A 10,036-nucleotide genomic window follows, 5' to 3' on the forward strand; every position below is an offset into this window, starting at 1 on the left:
ATATGATCATTTTAGATCATATAATTTGGTATTGGAGCAGGTTGCGTTTGTAGAATTTGTCAGTGAATATTAACCAGGTCAAAGTTGCAATGTGGAGAATGAATCCTTGAGGAGATTAATCCATAGATTGGAAAGCGAAGAGTCGTTCATAAGTCGACCATGACAGGATCTGATGCAGGTGAAAATCCAGAAACTAAGATGTGCGATGAACAGTTTCAGCAATCATTCTTGACCATGCAGCAGATGTTGGGAGAACTTTATGAAGATAAGAAGGCAAGAGATGCAACTTCTTCTTAAAATACATCGAATAAGGACAAAGGTAAAGGCAAGGCTAATAAACCTCCTTCACCTCCATCATCTCCATCATCATCTTCTTCTTCTTCTTCTTCTTCCAGTGTAGAATCTAAAACAAAAAAGAAACCTAAGAAAACATCTCTTTTGAAACTTTATATAAAATTTTAGTTACGTATTTATGATAGCAAAATGAATCCTGAAAAGCTAGATAACTGGATTAAGCAGTTAGAAGTGTATTTTGATATTCAGAAAATTTCTGACGATAAAACGAAAATTCAATTAGCTACACTTAGAATGGGGGGAACAACTTTAATCTGGTGAGAAAGTAAAACTCAAATAGATGTAAAGCAGAAAGGTAAAGTCATCTCTTCATGGTCTAAGTTGTTAAAAGCTCTTAGGAAACAATTCTATCCTTTAGATACATGCAGCAAGTTGTTATTGATTGGTAGCATTTGAGGCAAGTTAAAGAGCAAAGCGTTCAGGAGTTCAGAAAGAAAGCATTGGCGCTTGGTATTTCATTGGATACACGTGAAACTTTATTAAAATACATCGGCAGTTTACATTCATATTTGTAGCATACATTATTGATGTTTAATCCTGATGATTTTGATGAAGTTTGTGTTCAAGCCATACATATTGAATCAGGTGGTAGACCATTCAAGTTTTCACCGTAATCATCCAAAGTGTTGGAAATCAAGGATTCCAATGACAGTAAAGGGAAGAACAATTCGAAGAGAAAGAAATCAGTGATAGCTCAAAAGGAAAGACCTACTTGTTCTCATTGCGAGAGAAACGGTCGTGATGAATCTAAGTGTTGGAAATTTCATCCAGAACTTAAGCCCAAAAAGTTCCTTAAAGAGGAGGATGAAAAGAAAGTAATTGCAGTAGTCAAGCAAGATCTAGGTTCCAATTCAGGTGGTGAAAGGAGGATAACTACCATATTTTCGATAGGTAAAACTTCTGAAATTGGTTCAAGTTTGAATACTATTGCATATTCATCAAACATAAATCCTTCAAATGAGGATAAAAGAGTTGAATTATTTAACATAAGGATAACTTCTAAGCACACAAAGATAGATACAATGTTTGGCAGTGGATCACAGGCCAATTTAATATCTAAATATTTAGTTAAGAAGTTGGGTTTGGAGACACAAAATCATCCAATACCTTACCCATTAGGATGGCTAAATAAATGAACTCAAATAAAAGTCACAAAACAGTGTCGATTAAAATTTCCCATTACAGTTGATTACATTGATGAAGTGGAATTAGATGTGGTTCCATTAGACATATGTGGAGATGTCTTAGGAAGTCCTTATCTTTATGATTGTGATGCAGTATTTTATAAGAGAGAGTATAAATATCACCTTAAGAAAGATGGGATTGAATTTATTGTTAGGGAACACCAAAGTAAAAATCACTTGAATTTAGTTGTTGCTAATCAGATGAAGTGATTAATAAATTCAGATAAGAGATTTGTAATCATGTGCGTTAAGGAACAACATAAGAATCAACATGATGTTTGTTCAGGTTATGAGTCTCAGCTTAAATATAGTTTGATCAAAGAGGTAGAAACTTTTCCAGTTCTATTTAAAGAAACCAAACATCTTACTCATAAGCAGGGAATACAACATGAATTACAGTTGATGCCTAAAGCTCCTCTTCCTAATGTCAGAATGAATCAATTCAATCCAAGTTTGGAAGTTAACAGTTACAGGGATGCAAGTCAATATTGGGGAAATTCAGTGTTAAATTTCTCTTGTATTGTGTCACCATTTCATGTTTCAAACAGTTTGGAAGCCTCTTTTCAAGTGGAGAGGAAACCCATTTGTTTTCATATCAAAGCCTTTTCTAAAGCAGTGTCAAAGTATTCAATACATCTAAGGGAAACTTATGCATCAGGGGAAAGTGCTAATCAATGGAAACATCATTTAATGAATGAAGAAACAGTGATTCAAACAAATCAACATCCACTTCAATACTTTCAAAACCAAACTAAGTTGCAGCAGTTTTCATATTATAGTTTGATGGGTTTATTGTAGCAATTTCACTTAGTAATCAGGAATCAGGAAAGTATATCAAGTCGAATAGCTGGTTTGATGTCAAAAATTTCTTTGATTGGCTTTGTCATTCTGCAATGTAGATTGTTAATACATGTCAATAGTATTGAACAATATCCTGCAGAGATTGTTTTCAAAGATGTGTATGAATCACTAATTCATGGTACTTCATGGAAAGAAGTCAATTTCCATGTTCATAACAGGTTGTTTGACCATATTACAGATGGATGGAATAGTTCACAGATTCAAAAAGTGCCATGGTTAGCATCATCGGGGTCATCACTTTCAGATGGTTGATCGAATGTATTGGTACATCATCAGGCCAAGGTGGAAAGTGAGGGAGCTCTACCCTCATTTACTATCGGTTTAAGTCAAACTTTTGTGGTCCAAAAGCTTCCAAGTGGAGAGGATTGATCCAAGAGGATCTTGTTAGTCCAGCATGAGCGGATTCTTCTGTAGTTCAACATCGCAGTGACAGTCAAATGATCCTTGGTCGATGAGGTCTTGAACTGTATCAACTTCTCCAATTTGGTCGTCAGCATTCTGAGTCCGGTGTCGTTAGCTCCGACAGTGATGTTTATGGTTCAGGTTGTCTAATAATGTATATGGTTTTCATGGTGATATGGTTTGATACCTGGTTGTCGACATGTGATTGTCATTAGTTCCGCCAGGATTTGATCATCAACATGGGTTTTTCATCTGCCTCGCAGGATTTCGTTGTCGACGGGTTTGTTGACATGTGATTGTCGTCTGTTCCACCAGGGTTTGGTTGCTGACCCATGTTCTTCATCGTCATTCAATCTTCATTTGTATCCAGTGTCGATTTAGTGTTTTGGTTCATGGGTATCATCGTGTAATGCTTGTCGCAAATGTCACTTTGTGACAAAGAAGTGTGTATAGGTTTATTGATCTAGATCATCAAAAAATGATCTAAACCTAAAGCCTTCATGCAAAACCTAACACCTAAACCCATTAACCCTAACCTAGAGCCTAAGCCATGTGTTAAAACACATTTAAATACATTAAACCCTAAAATCTAACCTCTCAGACCATATAAAAACAATACAATGCAATAAAACCATAAAACAGTCATAAACCACAGTCCCCAACCATGGGAGTTAACCGCAGTAGGACCACGACAATAATGCCATGTGAGTAGTCGGTGGCAGTTAACTCGCAGTCGGGGTTTACAAACAACGGAGTTAACCGCGTGCCATGTGAACATAAGTCAAGCGACAGAGGTTACATTAAACAGTTCCACAACAGTTAGCCACAGCGGAACTACATGCCATGTGAACAGAAGTCAAGTGGCAGAGGTTACGTAAAATAGTGCCCATCACATTCATCACGACGTTGCCGCAATCGCCGTGGAGAGTGTTGTTCACATTTCCCCGTAACCGTCAACTAGCTGAAAATGCCATGGATTAGCCGCAGGGTGTTAGCATGTGGTTGGACCGCGGCTGATCACATGTTGACAGTCACCTATTCCGCCCGGTCAGCAAACCACCTGCAATTTGCGCTTATCCAAAGCTATTTTTGGGTTATTTTGTTAGTTTTTGCATTAAACTAATTTGAATACGATGGCCTCTATCCCTATGTGACATAATATCTTCAACTAAAACCCTAATTTAACCCTAGAAGTCAGCTCATCCATTCTAAAGTTGGGCAGTAGAGGTTAGAATGAATTTTCAGGGTTTTAAAGGCAGTTTTGCTCATTGAAGATAGGGATGAGTGGTTTTGAGTTTTAGAGTGCGTATTCTGGAGGAAATAGGCGATTTTGTTTTCAATGTAATAGGGGCATCAAGAGTCAGAATTGGGAACCGAGATAGGCATTGAAAAGTTGGTTCAGAGAGGTTTCTTATGACAGTGACTAGAATTTCATACATGCACATTCAGTTTGGTCAATTTTCTGTGTAATCGACCTCCTCGGATTCAATCCTAATAAAGCAGTCGCCCATCTTGAAAGCGGACTCGGAGACATAGTCCATAAGGGACGAACTCCGTAATCCGCCGCCATAAAATCCACGATGGAAAAAGAAGAGAATGGTTGTCTTCCGTTCTTGGATGTTCTCATCTCTAAAAAGGTGGATGGTTCCTTTTCTCATCAGGTGTATAGGAAGAAGACGCATACTGAGCAATACTTGCATGCTTCTTCCCACCATTTCCCCGCTCAGAAGTTAGGGGTTCTTAGCACGCTTGCCACCCGTGCTGTTAGAATTTCGGATGAGGAGAGCCTGGAAGCGGAGAAGGCTCACCTCCTAGAAGTCTTTGAGAAGAATGGTTACGATAGGCACCTCGGTCAAAAAGCCTTCCTCAGGGCCAAGAAGGAGCCTTCTATCCGAAAGGTTCCCAATGATCATATCATGGGTGTGAACCTTCCTTACATCCAAGGAACCACGGACAGGATTGCAAGGATTCTGAGGAAGTATGATGTGCCCGCAACCTTTAGACCTCTCAATACTATCCGTGGATCCCTCAGGTCGGTGAAAGACCCGATTGACCCTAAGGACATGAAGGGCGTCTATGTCATTCCCTGTTCCTGTGGGACCCCTTATATTGGTGAGACTGGTCGCTCTATTAATCAGCGGATTAGCGAGCATTCAGCTGACTTAAGACATGGGAGGACCAAGTCCTCGGCCCTGGCTGAACATGCGGGAAAGACTATGCATCATGTGTGTATAGAGGAGGCTCAAGTCATTGCCAAAATTGCGCAGTTTCACCATCGCAAATTTAGAGAGGCCCTGGAGATTGAGAAAAGGCCGAACAACCTTAATAGGGATGATGGCTGGAAGATTAGCAGTTGCTGGGTCCCAGCCTTGTCTTCTTAGCCTCCTCATTTCCTTTTCGTTAGGTCTTAAGGTTTCTATCTTCCCCCTCCTTAATTTTTCTTTTGGCAGTTTTGTCTTATTAGTTTGAAGCGGTTGAGTTAGTGATTAGTTTCGGGCTATTATTGTATTAACCTTGCCTGTTTATGATACTATGGGACATATTATAATTAGATATTTTTTACCAAAATTTCAGTATTTATACTATTTAATTATTTCTATATTAACCTTAGAATTGAGTTTCCCTCTAACTAATTTCTAAAAATCGCGTTTTAAACCTTATAAATAATAATAATAATAAATAATATTGACATAGTTAACCTTAATACATTTGGAATAAATAATCTTTTTATTAAATATTGATTTAACCTTTAGGTTTTAAGGATAAATTATGAGATACCAATAATATTAGTTTGAGTCATAAACATATCAACCTTAAATTATAAGTAATAATAGATTTACCTTGGAATAAATAATATGGATTATTGACCGTTAGGTTTAAAGGTAATTATGATTTACCTAATATAACTAAACTATAGGAATAATAGTTTAACAATTTGTTTAGATCTATTAATTATCAAGAAGATTTAGATTATTTAATAAACTTTTATTAATTTATATAGCTTATTAATTTAATGGACCAATCTATTTAAATAATAAATATGATATAGATCTAACTTATAAATAATAATAATAAATAATAATGACATTGTTAACCTTAATAAATTTGGAATAAAAATCTTTTTAATAAATATTGATTTAACCTTTAGGTTTAAAGGATAAATTATGAGATACCAATAATATTAGTTTTAGTAATAAACATATCAACCTTAAATTATAAGTAATAATAGATTTACCTTGGAATAAATAATATGGATTATTGACCGTTAGGTTTAAAGGTAATTATGATTTACCATAAGATTAGTTATAATATTTACCTAATATAACTAAACTCTAGGAATAATAATAGTTTAACAATTTGTTTAGATCTATTAATTATCAAGAAGATTTAGATTATTTATTAAACTTTTATTAATTTATATAATTTATTAATTTAATGGACCAATCTATTTAAATAATAAATATGATATAGATCTAACTTACCAAAGACCATTAAATAATTATCACACAACTATCTAGTATAACTAAATTCTTAGAATAATAGGGTTTGATTACCTTTACGTTGGAATAATAATTAAATATGGATTAATTAATATATATTATGGGATATAATGACCATCTTAATTAAAATATGTACGTCTCTTAATATTTGGGATAATAAGAATAATACACCTAATCATTTTAAATTTACCAAATGGATTCCTTTAATTACCTAATTTTAGCTTTTTCGAGAAATATTAATTGACTTTTTAGTAGTTTGACCAAGGTCACTAGGTCAAATTAGCCGTTAGCATTTTAACTGTTGGAGTCTCTGCACGCTCTATTTAATCACGCTAAGCTGGATTGGTTCTTCAACTTGTCCTGACGATGAACCACACTGGTTGGTTCGAAACGCGTCGACAAAAGATTGGTTATGTGATTTTGCCGAAGATTATCTTACAATATTATGGATCACAGAAGTCTAAATTCATCAATCAATCTTGTTGTCTGGTATCGCTATCCTTTTTTTGTTTTCACTTCTATTTGCATCTTTCTTATGTTTTAATTCTATCGTCAATTATTTCCTTTCCAAGCAGTTCTCAAGATAAAAGAACTTTCAGTTAACATTCAGTTCACTAAATGCATTAATCAATTCTACATCAGTTTGACATATGATTATTTCAGATCACAAGATTACGCAGCATTAACTCTAAGAGGCTGGGAGACATTTAGTTGGAACTCCGCATTGCACATTCTTAGCTGCCAGTGAGGCCTATTGCTGATTGGAATTACGCAATGCGCAGTACAGAGAGGTTGATTGTGGATTGGAACAACAAAATGCGAAGTTCGGTCAAGCTAGGTTGCTGGCTAGAACTACACATTGTTCATTTCCAGTGGGTAGAACTGGGACACTGCCTCCCAGGATGGCGCAAAGCACAGCTGGGATCTAGTTTTTTGTAGCTTCTGCGCAATTCCTGGAGGCAAGGCAGAGCCTTGACTTCCAAGAATGTGTAGTGTATGTCGGGAGAAGCAAGATATGGGCCAAGGCAACCCAAATCTACCTAAGGGAAACCTGAAAATGAGAGGGACTAAATGAATGGGAAAATATAGTACAAATATGAGTGAATATATATGCATGCAATCTAAGAAAGTGCAAAAATCAGTCAAACGGAAAAATAATGAAGCTCATGAAGAGAGTCGTTGCAGTAGCGATTGTTAGTGTAGAAAAAGGGTCATGATTGCGACACTAAGGAAATGCAATTTGAAACCTGAAACAACACTTCTAAAAGTTAAATCACATTGAAACGCCAATGATAGTTCCATAAAACAAGGAAAACAACACTCACACAAGACAAGAAATCAAAAGCGACAGAAAGGCAAAAGACATGAAAAGGAAAACTTACTCAGAAAAGTTGTGCCGACTGTGTCGAAGGTTCCCAAGTTCCTTTGGAATTCTAGATATCCAAGATCGAATGTGAAGAATGAGATATGGGGCATCCATTAAATAAATTTGTTAGATTTACGGTTTATGACGTGCATGCCACAAATATAGGAAAAACCGAAACTTGGTGGGAAGCTTCTAAAATAGACTTTGAATGTAACTCCCAATTGCTAAAAATAGATCCATAAAATCTAGGGATGCTTTTTTTCCTTTTTCTTTTTCGGGAAAAGTTTCCATGCATGCAAGGGAGAATTGCACTGTTCTGGAGGGAATAGGGAAACCTACTGGCAAATTCAACATACAACAAGTGAGGGAAATATTTTGCGTTATTTTTGGGCTGAGTGGCACTAACTATCTCACAAGTTCTTCACAATTTTCCAGATAAAGGTTGGCTTGCCTACTCTGTACAATTTTCTAGAGCAAGGCTGGTTGGCTTTCTCTGCACAATTTCTGGGTGCAGGATAACTATTGGGTTGGTATGCGCAATTCCATAGCGCAAAGTAGTTGCCCTCTAGGATGGCTCAATTTTCCCAAATAGCACAAGACCGAATGTGAACCAAGTGCCAGGTCAGCTTGCAGTTAGTCGAAATAACAAGTGAGTGAACACAAGCTGTTAAGCGAAAGATAAAATCAAATGAAACACAAGTACCTAAGTAGTACATTATGGCTGGTAAGATTTCGAGTAGGGAGGCTCCAAAACGAAGTGAAGGAAAAATTTTGGAGCGTGGTTGTAGCCACTACAACATTTCCTTACCATTACAAGAATTGTGGTTTCTTTGCATAATAAGAATTTGAACACACTTATTACAATTCTTGGTTGGAGAAACAACAATTGAAAGAAGAGATCTTACCTAGCCTTTTATTTACTTTCGATCAATTCATACAGTGAAGCTAACATTGGCATGTAGACATAGGGTTATGTTGTGGCCACAACACCCGCCATAGATATTTTCTCACAAAATATTGAGATACTTCATTTGGTATTTTGGAAAACTCTCTTCTTTCCTCGCATGTTAATGGTTGATGATTCTTTCGATTCATATTGTTCGGATTTTCATCTTTTTGGGAAATACTTTGTTATGGCCATTGCTTTTCTTGTTGTATTATTGATATCTCTTTGATATATTTCACGTCATGATGAGACTTTCTTAGTGGCAATGAGAAGGCAATATGGCACATCACGTTCCATATCACCTCATATTTTTCTTTTGGTTTTGCTGATTGATGTCTCCTCCACATCACTTTCCACACCACCCCATATTGTGGATGAAGGCCTCCCATGTTTGTTGCTTGATATTCCTCCACCGCATGGCACATACATGCATTAAGGAAGTTCTTCATTAATAATGATGTACTATTTCACCAACATACATTTTTCTATATAACGTAGATATTAACTAATCTTGTTCTTTCCCTTTTAATTTATTTAGATATATTCAAACTTGATTAACATTATTTTACTGTAACTACACCTGAAATATTGTAAATAACGTTAACACATATTAATGAGTTATATAAATAAAATAATAGGATAATATTATAAATAGTTTAACTCTTCCTATTATAAATGTTTAAAACGGAAAAATAAAATAACAAGAACATATATACAATAACTCTACTAACAACAACTATATTATATTACGATTTTATTTTATTAAAATCATAGTGTATATTATATAATAACGTGTTATTGTATATATAGTATATTATGTATGTAATATAAACATAATCCACACATCAATAGCACGTTGTATTTAGAACAAGGGGGTTGCACGGTAATAAGTTCTTTCCTTGAGTTGGGCAGTAATTGACCTGAAAACTATGTGTTTTTACCTTGTTAAAGTAGACATAATTATGCACTAGCAACATTCAACAATTTATTCAACACAGATAGTTATGCTTTTATTTTCCTTAACACTGACCAAGATTGAGTGTTTTAGTTCCACGTATTGGGCTTCAAGTATTATCTACCTTTTTTTTTAGGAGGAACACAATATCATTTTTATTTCCTTAAAAAAGGTATAATCAACATAAGCAAGTGAAAAGGATGTCATTTTACCTATATGTCTCAACAAGAATATCAACAAAGTATGTTTCCACAAGAAATTTGGTCCTAACATGTAATTTTGCTAACAAAGAATAATATTTGGAGAAACCATTCAGGGGGTGAGTCTCAATGTCCATTACAAGCGAGGGTTCATCAAACTATATCCATGTTTCCCCCGCCTCCTTCAACTCACCTAAGATCTCCCTAAATTAAGACCTCCCTAAAATAAATACAACACAAGGAATATATTTTTTTGTCAGATTGTGTC

Source organism: Pinus tabuliformis, chromosome 8 (genome assembly GCF_031772625.1).
Source record: "Pinus tabuliformis cultivar Carrire ecotype Pingquan chromosome 8, CPIR1, whole genome shotgun sequence".
NCBI classification, from domain to species: Eukaryota; Viridiplantae; Streptophyta; class Pinopsida; order Pinales; family Pinaceae; genus Pinus; species Pinus tabuliformis.